The sequence below is a fragment of the Fulmarus glacialis genome, unplaced genomic scaffold (assembly GCF_000690835.1).
Source record: "Fulmarus glacialis isolate BGI_N327 unplaced genomic scaffold, ASM69083v1 scaffold4624, whole genome shotgun sequence".
Lineage (NCBI taxonomy): Eukaryota > Metazoa > Chordata > Aves > Procellariiformes > Procellariidae > Fulmarus > Fulmarus glacialis.
Window position 1 is genome coordinate 1 of NW_009209786.1, and position 14760 is coordinate 14760.

Sequence of the window (14760 nt, forward strand, 5' to 3'; positions counted from 1 at the left end):
GCCCCCTCGGTGGCTGCCCCTGCTTTTCCCTCCCGCGCCGCGGGCTCTTAGACCCCGGCCCGTCGGGTCCGTCCTCCTGCAGCCCCGCTCTGCCCCTCGGCCCCGGGACTGCCCACCCCGGCCATCCCAGGCCTCTGCTCGCTTGTCCCCGTGAACTGTTGTCCATAGCCTCACTGGGCACTGTGCTCGGGTGTTCACCTGTCTTCTATGCTCCCTGGCCTTCTCCGTGCTGCCTCCTTTCACCCTCTTGTATCCCAGCTGTCCCCAGAGCCCTCGTGACACTCAGGCCTGTCTAGGAGCTGTTTGGTTGTACCTAGATAAATTCCCCTGTGTCCTCAGGACCATCGTGGCTGCTGGGGGGTGTTTCACACAGCTCCCCCTTGTCACCTTCTCCAGGTTTCTCTCACTGTCGAGGACTGTGCACCAGCCTTCGCCTTGTTGGTGCCTGCTGTTGTGGCCTTACCAGAGAAGGTGCCCCCTGTAACCTTTTATCTGTCTGTCTGTTTGTGCATTTATTGCCTCCATCCAGATGACTACTCCTGCAGTTTTTTGTCGTTGCAAATAATCACCTCATTTGTTTCCCAGTAGTTTTGCCACTGAAGGCTAACCATGTTCTTACTGGGATCCTTTTCCCATCCTTCTTATTTCCTGTTCAAGTTGTATTCTATCACTATCGCTATCGCCCTATTACCTTTCCCCTTTCAGTTTTCTTTCTCCCAGTAACTGTTTTTTTACCATCTTTTTTTTGCCCTTCTGATCTTATTTTCCTGTCATTAAAAGCTTCCTTGTAACCTCACCTAATACTCTTTCCTTTCCACGTACTCCTTTCCTTTGTAGACTCACATGCTGTCTCCCCCACTTTGTATTTAAATCCTCCAGCTGTGTCTTTGAGGAGAAAGGAATTTAACCCTAGATTATCTGTATACCTGTCAGTCAGCTCTAAGAGGATTACTTACTTGTTTTACCTTACTTTGTTTTCATTTGTTTTGTTACTGACTTCCTCAACAACCTTTCCCGCAGTATATGTGTTCATATGTAATCATATACCTCCCCCCTAATACACACACATACCCTGATGCTAGTCTGGGAAAAAAAAGTCTGTCTTGGAAATCCTTTTGGCAGGACTAGGAGGAATGGTCCGTGGGGACCAGAAATACCTAGTGGCCGCGTAACTTCAATTAGACCAAATATTGTTTGTAATACTATATTGTGAATTGGTACTTAGTTGATATGGAGTGTGTTTGGGATGCATCCTCTTTGGAGAAGTAGTAAGATACTTCATAGGTACCATGGTGTATAGTTTTTACTTCAAAGATGCTCACAGTGAACTGCTGCAATGTTGTGTATTGATGTCTGTGTTGCACTGACACTTTGTGTCTCTGCTGGTGACTCTACTAGAAAGAAGTCTTTTCCCCCTGCTTTGCGACTTTTCTTGTTTGTCAGTATTTGTTGCCCAACTTCTTACTTTATATCTTTCTTAGTTGCTTTGGTTCTTAAGATTGGTTACATTTCACAATCATATCATCACCGTGTATTTGAGGTGTGATTGAAACACTGGACGTAGTTGTCTCACGGAGGTGTGAGGAACACATTTGATCTTGGGCGTAATTTATACACCTAACTCTAGAATCCAGGTTTGCTGACTAGCGTTAACAGCTGCTTATTTTCTTAGCTGAGTACACGCAGATCTTGGTAACTCTACAACAGCTCAGAGCAACTGAACTAGGCTTCTGATCTGAACTACCCCTCTGGAGGAAACTTCTTCCATTGCCTATCCAGGGATCATGGGGAGAACAGTTTCTCAGTTTAGGCACCTAAATTATGCATACGCACCCCGCTCCTCGGCTGACAAAACAGTTGTACTGGTTTAACTAAATGGTTTTTCTTCCACCTTCGTCCTTTTTACACTGGTTTGAACTTGCCTTATACTTGGGCCTGTTACTTAGACTGTCGGCATGAGAAAATTGCATTGCTTTAATTTAAATAATTTAAATTAATTTAGGCTAAATTGATGCACACCCTTATTTGGATACTGATTTGGGGGTGGCTTTTTTGAATTTAGCTTATTCTTAGTGTTGGCGTAAGGTCTTACACTCTAGCTCTATTGTTATGAAAACAATACTGAGTCCTTTGAGAAAGTTATCTCATATATTCAGCTTAAAAAGGGTTTTCTTAAAATTTATATGTTCAGATCTCAGAGTACTGGTTTTCATCTGTTGCGTTTCTCAAGTAGTGCCTAGTTCTGTGTAGTCACAATTATTTCAGTAGGGCCCAGCTTAATGATGAGTCACATCCTGGGTGTCAGTGGTTGCGTGAATTGGATATACCTGGAGTCTGGAGTCTTCTGTCATGGCATTGAAGTTTGTTTGTGGGTTTGTTTTTTTTTTTTTAAATTTCTAGTAGATGAAACAGCTTTAAAGATGTCCCACTTGCACTTATACCACTCTCAACATCAAATTTGTGTCGTGAATGTGAAGTGAGGGGGTTGTCCTAGTAAGAGATTGTCAGTGTGTTACAGGTGGATACTGATGTCGTGTGTACTGCACTTTTCAACAGGATTTTCTAACTTGCCGAGGGCAGAATCAGATTAAAGTGTAAGGTGGCTGGATCAGTGCTCCTGTTCGACAGCATGGCCATGCTGTTGTACTTCCCATGCTGTCCAACAGGGTCTGTCTGCGTGCATCAGAAGGAAAACAGGGTAGGTGTCCCACTTGGACGGGCATGCCAGGAGGACGTGCAGAGGCACTCCCAGCAGCCTGCAGGTTGGTACAGTCTTCCTGCTGCACAGAGCTTGGAGGAAAGAAGAGTGTGGAAAGCTTGGTCTTGGAAGTTCTGCATGTGCTTTAGGAATGCATGAACTTGATTTAAACTGACTGCTTAGGTGCCAGCATTGTTTTTTGGCAAGAGTAAACTCGTAAAAACTTTTTAATTACTGTATTTTTCAAGATAATCTTCATTTAAAGAAATGGTTGTTGGAACCAACATTTAGAGGCTTAGGTAAAAGTTGTAACCTATAGAGGGTGCAAACTTAAACTAATATTTTTTTAATTTATTACGGAGACCATTGAGTTTCCCTTACTGGTTAAAGGAGAATTTTCAGGAAGGAGAAGGCAAGAATATGTAATGGTTGGAAAATTATAGAAAGCTGTTGAGCTTGTCTACGTAAGTTACTTCCTATTTTATTATAAGAGTTGTAGGTTTATCAGTGGAAGAACGACTACAGATTGACTATTGATGGTTCTGCAATGCAGTTCAGACCTGTTACTGACATGACTAAATGACTTGGTAGTAAAATTGTCCTGAGCTTATGTGCCCTGCTGTGGTGCTGTAACTTGTAGCCTTTAACATAACTACAGAGGTGGAACATTGTCAGATTTAAACACTCGTTGCATTATCCAGCATGAGTAGTTATATGAGGTTTAATCAGGGAATGGTTGCAGCACAACTGCTGGGAAAAACGCTGTTTTAGGAAATAATGCATGTCCCAGTGGGTGACTTTCTGACAATTTTCTTTTTACCCACAGAACCTCTGATGCCATAGCAGTGAACTGTGGCATGTTGCTACCTCACCTCTTCTTATAAATGATACAGGTCAAAATAAAAATTTTTTTTTTTTAAATAAACCAAATATGTATTACATTCCACTTCATTTAATGTAACGTTTTTTCAAATCCCTCTTCATCTGTGAACCTTGAAAAAATGAATGAAGGCTACTGTGAAAATAGGAAAATATTAATTCCATTTTGCACTTCAAGAAACTGGTATAGAATCATATGTAAATTTTTGCCAGAGTTGGGATCTCTTGTACTTTATCCTCAAGATTGCCGTACCTTCTTTGTCAATTGTATCTTGGACTTGTAAAAAGAAGCATGACCAGCAGGTCGAGGGAGGTGATTCTCACCCTCTGTTCTGCTCTCGTGAGGCTACCTGGAGCACTGCATCCAGCTCTGGGGTCCCCAGCACAAGACAGACATGCATGTGTTGGAGCGGGTCCAGAGGAGGGCCACGGAAATGGTCAGAGGACTGGAACACCCCTCCTATGAAGAACGGCTGAGGGAGTTGGGATTGTTCAGCCTCGAGAAGAGAAGGCTCTGGGGAGACCTTATTGCAGCCTTTCAGTACTTAAAGGGGGCTTATAAGAAAGATGGAGAGAGACTTTTTACCAAGGCCTGAGTGACAGAACAAGGGGCAACAGTTTTAAACTGAAAAAGGGCATTATTTATATTGGACATAAGGAAGATATTCCTTACTATGAAGGTGGTGAGACACTGGACCAGGTTGCCCAGAGGAGTTGTGGGTGCCCCATCCCTGGAAGTGTTCAAGGTCAGGCTGGATGGGGCTCTGAGCAACCTGATTTAGTGAAAGATGTCCCTGCCCATGGCAGGGGGGTTGGACTAGATGATCTTTAAAGGTCCCTTCCAGCCCAAACCATTCTATGATTCTTGAATAAACGGTATAACTTTGATGTGATGTTCTTCCAAAAACTGAGGAGAAATTAATGTGATCTCCTTTCCTTCCCCTTTTGATTATTCTAGTTTTGGAGTCAGAAGGTTTCACTGCTGTAGCTTGGTCTAGCAGGTATGAAGCATTGCTTGACAACAGTACTAAGAATAAAGAATCAAATACATTTTCTCTGAGGTCTTTGTAGTTATGCACTAGATTCAGTTGTTCACTAGAATATCAGTTCAATACTGTTGAATTCTGTTTTTCTTTAAATTAGAAGTACCTAAAGGTGATGTAAAATGCTCCTTGTCTTTGGATTTCACTAGATTTGCTCTAGTTAATGTTGCTGTATGTCTCAAACTTGGTGTTGTGTGAAGGAGAAATGGAAACTTTTTATTCACACATAGGATGGTGAGGATAATGATGATTGAAAGTTTTTGCAGTGTGGGCAGCTTCTCACGCTGCTCTGATAATGTACTGATCTTTTGAAGACACGGACATACTTCTCATCTCCCATTTTCATGGAGATATTGGTGGTTTTGCTACTGGAACCCAGATGTATTCCTTTCATTAATATACAAGGTAGACAAAAGTTAATTTTTTAAATTTAAAGCAGGGAGCTGCAAGAATTTGGGTTATTAGGAATGCAATTTCAGCTATAGCTCAACTCAGAAACTTCTTGTTTGTATTTTTAATTTGCATCTGATGTAACTTGGCTTTTTTTTTTTTGTTGCTCTGTGTGTTTAAGATTGGACAATATCTTAATGTAGATTAGAGTTCAGAAGTAAGGCCGCTGGTGCAACCTTAGTTCACCCTGTTTTGCTCTGTAATTTAAACTTAATTTCCTATGTAAATTTGCAAGCTCCTCTAGTCTCTGAGCAGTGGAGACTGTCGTCTGGAAGTTTTATCTAAAGTTTGGAGGACCGAATTGAGGGGAAAAAAGAGGAAATAGTTCTTGTTTTGTTAGCTGTTAGTCTTTCCATCTTGCATTTCATGGTAATAATGTCATGGGCAAACGTTCTGCTTCCTTCTGGGTAGCCAAAGGACAAACTTTTCACTGTACAGTTGAAAACACTTTTTAAAAATTTCTGCGTTTTCTTAGGAGAACGGACTGCTCTCTTACTGTGCTTTTTTCAGAGATAACTTTGGAAAAGTTTTGTTATCTCTGAAAGCGTGCCTTTGCTAGAGTGCCTTCACTGATAGGGGTAGTGTAAAATCAAAATGTATATGCTTAATTAAACTAATTAAATCGATTTTTAGGTTCTAATGCAGGCTTCGCTTTAAAACTAAATGGTGCAGGCTAAATCAACAAGAAGGAGGATTTAAATGTGGCTGTTAGGGATGTGCATCAATTTTAACTTTTAAAAAATTAAGTTAGGCTGTTTCACTTCTGTACCAGGCATGCCTGTTGCAGTCATTAGAGGTCAAAACTGATAAAAAAATTTCTCAAAATGATACTGAATTTATGCAGAACTAACTCTTTGTGAGGTATAAATTCTTTGCTGTGAGTTAGGGCTGTTACAGTTCAGATTTCATAGTTGAATCAGAAAAATCATGTATGAATCCCTTTCTGGGCTTTAATGAGAAAGTTCTCATTCTTTTTCTTGCTGGCTGTGGAAGTGAGTAAGTGCGCCTTGTCAATATTTAGGCATCTGGAATGAAATGTATAGGAGTTGTACTGTTCATTGCTAACAGTGTTTGCAGCACTATACCATAGTAGGAATCTAGATTGCTAGCAAATATATCTGTGCACTTAATGTAGACCTGATTTAAAAAAAAAAAAAAATAGAGGGGGCAGCTTTTGTAGGGTAGTGTTTTTGTCACACGCAGGAAATGAATGTGAGTAACTGCAACAGTCCTTGATCTGTAGACTGTTTTTACTATATCATATAGTTGCAATCCTTGTTGCTTCTGAATGAAACATTAGCATGAAGGTGAATATAGAGGAAGCTCTTCAGTATTTAAGCCGTGTTCTTGTGGTATATTTGAACATCTGAAAATGTCAGACTGTTTGCAAGACGAATCACTGTGACCATAATCTTTATTTATAAATTGAAGGGGCAAACTGCATTGCCTTGATCAGTTGAGCGCTTGCAAAAGTAGTAAGATGGAAGATGCTGTAAAATTAGCAAGCTGTTGGGAAGAGATTCCAGCCAGAAATGTTTTATGCTCGTTAATGTTGGTACTTTTTAAAGTTACTGATAGGAATCACCACCTTCCAAGAGCATGGGAAAACTTTGTATGGAAACATTATTAGAGTGAAAATTCCTGTTTGTGTCTAACAGGTCAGTATGAAAGTGTATGTTGTGGTGCACTAAGTGCTGTTATAATGGAGGGGGATTTGTGTCAGGGTTCAGGGGCTTGCCCTGCGGGTTCTGGCAGAGATCATGCTGTGTCTGAAGTGGACTGTGAGACCATACCAAGATTTTCTTGGTGGAGATCAGTAGGATCATGGTGTTTTAGCTTATTAAGTTGGTTTTAGTTAAAGTTTTGATGGCTGGTTACAGCTTTTAGGAAAGCAGTTATGTATAAGAATTGTCCTTGCAGAATCATTAAGGTCTCTAAACTTGCCCAAGATATTTCAGAGTTTCCAGAGTCTTCTGTGTGTGTTCTTGCTAAACTGCATTTGATACGACTCCCCACTACTGCTTTTTTTTTTTTTTCCTTCTTTTTCTTTCTAAGAAAAACAAGGTGTATTTTGCTCTCTTCTGCTTAGCATGTCGGATATCTGTCATCTTGTTTTCATGGCTTGTCCTCCCTCACTTTCCTTTTCTGCATCTTCCTGGCTGATACAAGAAATCCGTCTTCATGTGCGTTGTCCTTCAAGGCTTATGTGTATTTGGTTTTTGTTGTTGTGTTTTGTTGTTGTTGGGTGGGGTTGTTTTTGTGGTGTGGTTTTTTTTTTTAGTGCAGGTTGTATCTATATATGATTTAAGCCAGAGAGAGTGTGGGAATACTCAAGGCTCTTTGTCTTGTGTAAACCTTTCTTCCTCCTCTTCAGTGTGCTCGTATCTTGACTTGATTTTTTCTTCACACAGTGTTGCTCTTTTCCTAGTCTGCAGTCTTCCTTTTTCCAAGATGTAAGAGCTGAGCACAACCAGTGTTTTAAGAAGCTATGAAGCTTATCACTGCAGGCTCAGTTAAAAAACACCGTAGGATCTCCATCCTGATTGTAGCTCAGGAAAACCTGAGACCTCAGGTTAGAAAGGACATGTTCAGTTTAGGAGTAGTCTAAAAATCTTGGACACAAGGGTTACTTGAACAGCAAAAAAGTGAATGCTCTTAAAGATGGCCAAACAAAACCTGAAAAGTTTTACCTGTATAGTAGTGTTAAGGATATAGTCCCTTACATTATTTGCAAAGTTGATCAAGAAGTAAAGGAAGAATGTTAAAGAACTAATAAAAGAATAGGCAAAGAGAAGTGAAACACTCAAACTTGCTTGGTGCTCTTCTGAGGAATAGTCATTTGTGTTTTGGAAAAATCATTGTAATCAGGCATCCAAATTAAACCATGTCAGTTAAAAAGGCTTTTAGTGAACATGATCATGCATAATTTAAGTAAATAAGAAATGTGTAAAAACTGCAATTCCAAGTTATTTTCATATATTCTGTTTAAATTTGAAAATAAAGGTGAATTTACGAGTCTTTCTAGCTGTGAAGAACACATCCAGGCTTTGGGTTTTTTTTTTTTCAGCTGGCAACTGTATCACTGGCACATGAAGTAATGTAGGGGTGTATTCCTTATGGCACTTTAGATACCATTGATCAGAGCTGTAACACATAGAGGAGGGGGTGTGGGAAGAACAGTGACGCCCCAAATGAAGGCATTGTCAGGGAGGTAAAGTAGTAACTGCTGAAACTTTACACCAAATTTACATGACTTGGTATTAAACTACTGGCAAATTGACCCTACTTGCTTCTACTCTAAACTACTTTTTTTAAAAAAAAAAAAGCTGCACAGAATGCTTTTACTACCCAAAGACAACTTTTGGAAGGGAGGAGTGTATGCGTGTATGTATCTGCCTTTTTCTCATAATGAGATGAACTGAATTTAACTCTCTTGAAAATAAGATGAGCTAAAGCTTTTCACAGTGCATATAACTCAGTATTTTGTAATAATACAGAGGAACTGAACATTGTAATTTGCATAATTTGTCTCTTAAATATCTTTGATATTGAAAAGGGAGAAAAGATTCTAATATTTCTCTTCTGGTACTGATATGATTTCTGGAATAACCATTTTTCACAGTAGTTGTGGTTTCATTTTGCTGGGGCACAGTGGAACTGTCTGCTATAGACAGATTCTCCAGATTTTGATTAATTACACATTTGTAGCATGTAAAGGGCTAAGGACATTACGCTTGCTCCTAGCCTGCTTTAAGGATTGGGTCGCTTTACATGCATAAACTGTCTGCCTAATTTATAGTCTGTATATTTAGTGACCTAAAATACTTCTGGACAGAAATGTCAGTGCTATAAAATGTTGCATGCAGGACCATGGCTCAACCAAGCTATGTTACATTATTGTTTTGAGCTTATAATGGTAACCTCAGCTGAAGTCAAGTAAACACAAAATAATTAATTTGCAGGAACATGAATATAAAAAGTGTCTTTGAAATCATAAATTGTGAGTGCAAGTGGTTATAGGGACAAAATAGAATTATTTCTCTTGTCTCTTTTCACACCATCGAACATAAATGTGTGCTAGAATGGAGGTTGCGTCCTTTAGGATTCATGAGACATTTTTTAATCTGGAAAAAAAAGATTTCCGAGAAATAGCATATAAATTGTAAAGGCAAAGCAGTAAAATATGAAAGCAAAGAGAATCTTTAAGTGTCTTCCCATCCTGCCTCAGTGCTTATATCTGATTGATCATGTAGATTTTATCTTACAGGCTAACTGGCAGTGGAGGGAGGTACGTTGTTCTTAGCTCTGTACTTTGCATTTACATGCCTTTTCAAAAGGTGTGTGTTTGCATGACTTCAAGAGGAATCTTAGGCCTGGTTTGTAGGATGGATCATTTGCAGTGTCGTATCTGTGAAACCGTCCATGTTTGGTAAGAGAGGATATATGAATAAATTGATTTCTTTGGTTACGAGAGGGGTTTGGTTTATTTTTTGATAAGTTTTTTTATCAAGCCTAACACTGAAAACAGTAGATGTGCCTTTGGATGCTTATTGTAAGGCAAAAACTTGCCAAATATTTTGATATGGTAATACTTTAGGGTCGCTTCAACTATAGTGATTTTGAAATTTATGTGAGCTAGAGTATAAACCAGCATCCAATATCTTAAGTTGTTTTTTAAATAGTGTAAGAACAAGCAAACAGCTTGTGTTAGAACAAAGGTAGTGTTTAATGTGGCTCTGGTTTAGTTTTTTGAAAATACTTCTTGTGTGCTTGTGTTGTATGGTGGTGGTTCAATCAGTATTGCATATCTTGGGTAAATAACCTTAATAGTTGCCTTGGCTCAGTGTGAAGGTAGCAGAGACTTTGAGGGAATAAAACTGATTGGGAACCTTTTTGAGTGTTGTTGTTTGCTGAATACAAGAGCATCTGTTGAATTTCTGGATCAGACTTGCTGAAATACAGCACCAGGAGAGCAGGATAAAATAAGTCAGAGGAGTCAAGCTGGAAAAATGGGGAGGAAAGGGTTTGGCAAGAGGAATTTCATTTTGCATTTTTAAGTGTGTGGCTGTATTAAACTTACTCCTTTTCCTTGTCTTTTGAAGCCGAAGATTAAACGTTTATTATGCTTTATCCTTTCAGCACAGAGGGCTGATATTTTGCTTGTAGCGGCCATTTGAGTGAACGTGGTCACTGCACCAATTTCTACAAAAGATGTCAAACTGCAGCCAATGTCCAAATGAACCTGCACTGTATTTTTGTTACCGGGAAACTTGCATTCAGTTTTAGAAAATGGTTTTGAGGCAGTGTACAGAGGTGAAATTCTGACTTCTAATACACACTTGTAAACTTTGGAAACCTTGTAATACTGAAAGTCTTTGAACTTTTAATGGCATTCATTCCACCATAGCTTATTAGTGAAACTTGCTTCTCTTCCGTAATGTGTTTGGTTTTAGTATGATTAAATCTGGTCACCTTAGCTCACACTGTTAGGCGTGACAAGAATGTTCTTCTCATGTTTGAAATTAGACAAGGGATAAAATACTTGGAAATTACTAAGTCTAGGTCCTGTGCCTTTCTACTATGTCTTTAAAAAAATGCTGTCTGGCCTCCTGGGTCAGCTGGAAAACCTTGCTCTGGACCTATGAGTTCTTACTGGGCCAAGAAGCTGACAACTTCACATTCTATCTGTAATTATTGAAGTAAGCTATCTTGAAATCTGTAGCTTAGAAATAAGTGGTTGTGGGAGAACAATGGGTGATGCATAGGTCTTGGAGCTATGAAGCTGAAAGTTATGTTATAATAGGATATAAAAATGAGGTAGTCACTGCAGCAGATGGCTTGAGATGCTCTAAATCCGGTGGGTTTTATTACATTTTTTAGATAAAAACAGGGTTAACTTTCATATTTTCTTATAGGCCTCATTCGGCATACACATCATTTTCCTCAGATGGGATATCTAAAAGAAATACCATTTATTATTAGACGATCAGTAAAAACAAAAACAGTTTTCCAATGCGATGCGTTTCCTTGCATATGAGGTGTGTCATGTCGTGTCCCCCCCCAGTAATGAAAAGGAGGGAATAGCATTTCCCTCTGTCCTTCAAGGCTGTTGTTCTAAAGTTTTGGCAGAATTACTACCTCCTTTTAACAACTGGCATGGGCAGAAATGACAGTTTTGTTTGACAGTGTTTTAATTGCAGTGCTTGAATGCAGGGTTGAAAGATAGGATGGTATTGAACACTGTAATACTGCTGCATCAAATTGTGTGTATATCAGCTGGAAACTGCAGGGGTAATTTTTTTAATGTAAATATAGCTGGTCCTGAAGATATAATGAAGTCTAGGTTCTCTGGTCCACAGCTACAGAGCAGGTGTTGCAACTGGGGCAGGTGGTCCTGTCCATGAAGCAGGTCACCAGTAAGTTTGATCTGTTTGAGTGAGAAAGCACGGTGATGGTCAGTTCAAGTCCTGCCAACAGCACTTCGGAAGGTGGGAGATCTCACTGAAGTAAAGGTTGTGACTTAATGTTGAGGTTTTAATTCACCTGTAGCAATTCGTGGTTCTTGGGAGGGCACCTTGCTCTTGGCAGTTGCGCACAACCCGGGCACTGAGAAATGGTAGACTTCTGAACTCTCTCTTCTCCTTCTTTGTAAGTTTAGCAATTGGGACCTTGGGTAAAGAGATGCAGTGTAACTATTATGGACCAGATTTGACCTTCCAGAATTGTTTGCCTAGGGAATGTTTTCTGTCCGTCAATCACAAAAATAATTTTGAAAACTACACTTACACTTTTCACATGAAAAATAGGACTTCATATTTTCACTGGGTGTTTGTGTATAATAAATGTGCCAAGTAACAAAGCCTTGTTTTATTCTTCCTCTCTATACATGTAACACCATAGCTTAATTTAACCACTAAGTACAAATGACTGCGTTTATAAATATGCTTTTGTAATTAGAGTATTCTTATGTAGTGAAAATTTATTCCTGTTAAGGTGATATATTAATAATTACCTTTCCATTTTTCTGCACATGAATCAATCTGCAAAAAATTAGTAGTAGTTTATAGAATTATTCATCTATTGCTTTGTTTCCCTACTGTGTTAACTAGTAACTGACTGGAAGAAGTAAATTATTTGAGTCTAGGAAGTTAGTGATGTGATGCTATCATTCTGTATTCGTGTCTTTAATTGTGAAATTCAAATTGGAAGCCACCAAGGGATAGTGAGGTAATGTTATCAAATGTAGTGGAATTTATTGCTTATAAAGAAAAGATATTTCTACATAGTGGACTGCATGAGAAAACAAAAATCAAGTTCTTTCTCATGGCATTGTTTTTAATGGCTACATCCTGACTTAAATACAGAGGGTTACTTTAGGGGGAGGAGAGGGAAAATTAGTACAGTGTGAATGAGGAACACCTTGAGTTTAAAAGATTGTGGGAAAAGGTAGTATTTGTAGATGCACCAGGGTACATAAAAACTAGGAGATGCTTAATTAGAGAAAAAAGTTAAATATTTCCATTATCATAGAGGGGGAAACTCCACCTCTGCTGGGCAGCTGGTGACCGCAGGCTTGCAATGGAAGGGTGGCTGCCTCTTCCCGGCACCTGGAGAGATGTCTGAGTAAGAGCCCCGGCTGTCGCTCCTCTCTGCAGGCTGCCTGGGAAGGGACCTTGGCCGAGTTGTGAACTATTGTAACGGTTATTACGCTTTCTGCTAGCTAGCAAGAGGTTGGCCTTTTGTTATGAACTTTTATACAGCCGTGAAGTATTTTGTATAAGTTACGCCAAAATATTTTTACTAAAATGCACTCTAATTCTAAGCTGCTTGCTTTTTTGCAGATTAATAAGAGAGTAACGGTCAGTTACTTTTTACCCACGCTGCGGTTGTAGTAGAGTTGTAGATTTGTAACCATGTCTTCTCTTGCTTGTGTGGAGAGTTCAAATAGTACCCGATTTTAGGAACCAAAAAGTTTCCTCTCTCCTGGATTGTAGACATCGAATTAATTTTCTTGCTTTGTATTGCAATGCTGACTTAGGATCATAGTCCAAGATTGTGGGTGTGTAATGTGCTCAGAGTCTTTCCCGCAGTAGAGGCGAATGGCCAGTCGTGGACCTTCGTTCTTTTGGGCTTTCATTGCTCAGTTGTGGAAGTCAGTCATTATTAGTACTGCAGGAGGTTCGATTTCCGGAAATTAAAGAAGTGAAATACAAACAAGGTATGATCTGTATTACACTTCAGCATGATGATGCATTATTCCCATGTGTCTTTAATAACCAGTTTGCTGTAATTATAGAAACAGAATGGCAAGGTTAAATTTTAAGTGTATGTTTTGTAAGATATATATTGATTGAATTCCTGGTTTTCCACCTAATCTTTTAAGGAATTGTTGCTCATGTAAAAAGAAAAATTAACTACAGAAGCAGTTTATGTCTGATTGAAATGAGACAGTACTTGTTGCTCAGATTGACATAATGAAAATACTTCTCAGTGTTTTTTACTTAGAGCTTGAAATTCAAATGCTTGTGGGTGATGGATAGTAAAGGTCTATGAGGAGTGGTAACTTCTGTGTTTCTGTGGTAAGACAGATTCATTGACTAAAAAAGCTGAAGAAATGTCTCGATCTTTTTAGGGTGAAGGAGATAAGGCAGAAGAGAAGTCCTACAAATAATTTGGGGGAGGGGAGGGGAGGTCAGGGAGGGTATAACAGAATACTTAATCTTTAAAATAGTGTGAAATATGGAGTGGAACATATAACAGCCTAGAAGTGGCTGTGACAAAGCACTTATGACATACCATAGATCCTGAAGAAATATCTTTATTTTGTGCTGCTCAAAGGTCAAAAACAAATAATAGGATTTATCAGATCTCGGCCTATACTATCCTTGAAATTATGGAAGGGTTCATATAAGCCTTGGCCAGCAGTCTCCATTACGGGACAGGTTTATCATAAAGCTGTATTCTTGTCTATGGAAGCATGGCAAAAAGTCATCATGTGTTTCACTGTGTTTTGAGTATTTCAGTGAATGGGCTCTAGGGTACAGAATCACAGAATGGTTTAGGCTGGAACAGACCTTTAAAGATCATCCTGTCCAACCCCGCTGCCTTGGGCAGGGACATGTTTAACTAGATCAGGTTGCTCAAAGACCGTCCAACCTGACCTTGAACACTTCCAGGGATGGGGCATCCACAACTTCTCTGGGCAACCTGGTCCAGTGTCTTGCCACCCTCATCGTAAAACATTTCTTCTTATGTCCATTCTAAATCTACCCTCCCTCAGTTTAAAACCATTGCCCCTTGTCCTGTCACTACAGTCCCTGGTAAAAAGTCTTTCTCCATCTTTCTTATGAGCCCCCTTTACATATTGAAAGGCTGCAGTAAGAGTAAGTTGGTCCTGACTTACTATAACTCTGTTATTTGTGGGTTAATTTTTTAAATTGTGTTACCTCCTTTGTCATTTTCAGGTATCTTCTTAATTTTGTTGCTATGGTGGATGAGACGTTAAAATTGCAAAATATTTTAAGCACTTATGTAAAAATGGATCTTCTCTGCTTGATATTCTCAGTAGTCCTTCCCAGGTGACTGTTGGTTTTCCTCCTCTGTCATTTCACAAGGCTGATGAATGATAACCATCTTTTCACTACCTCCCAAACTTTGTGTGCTTAAGCACTTATGGGAGTAGTGCATTTT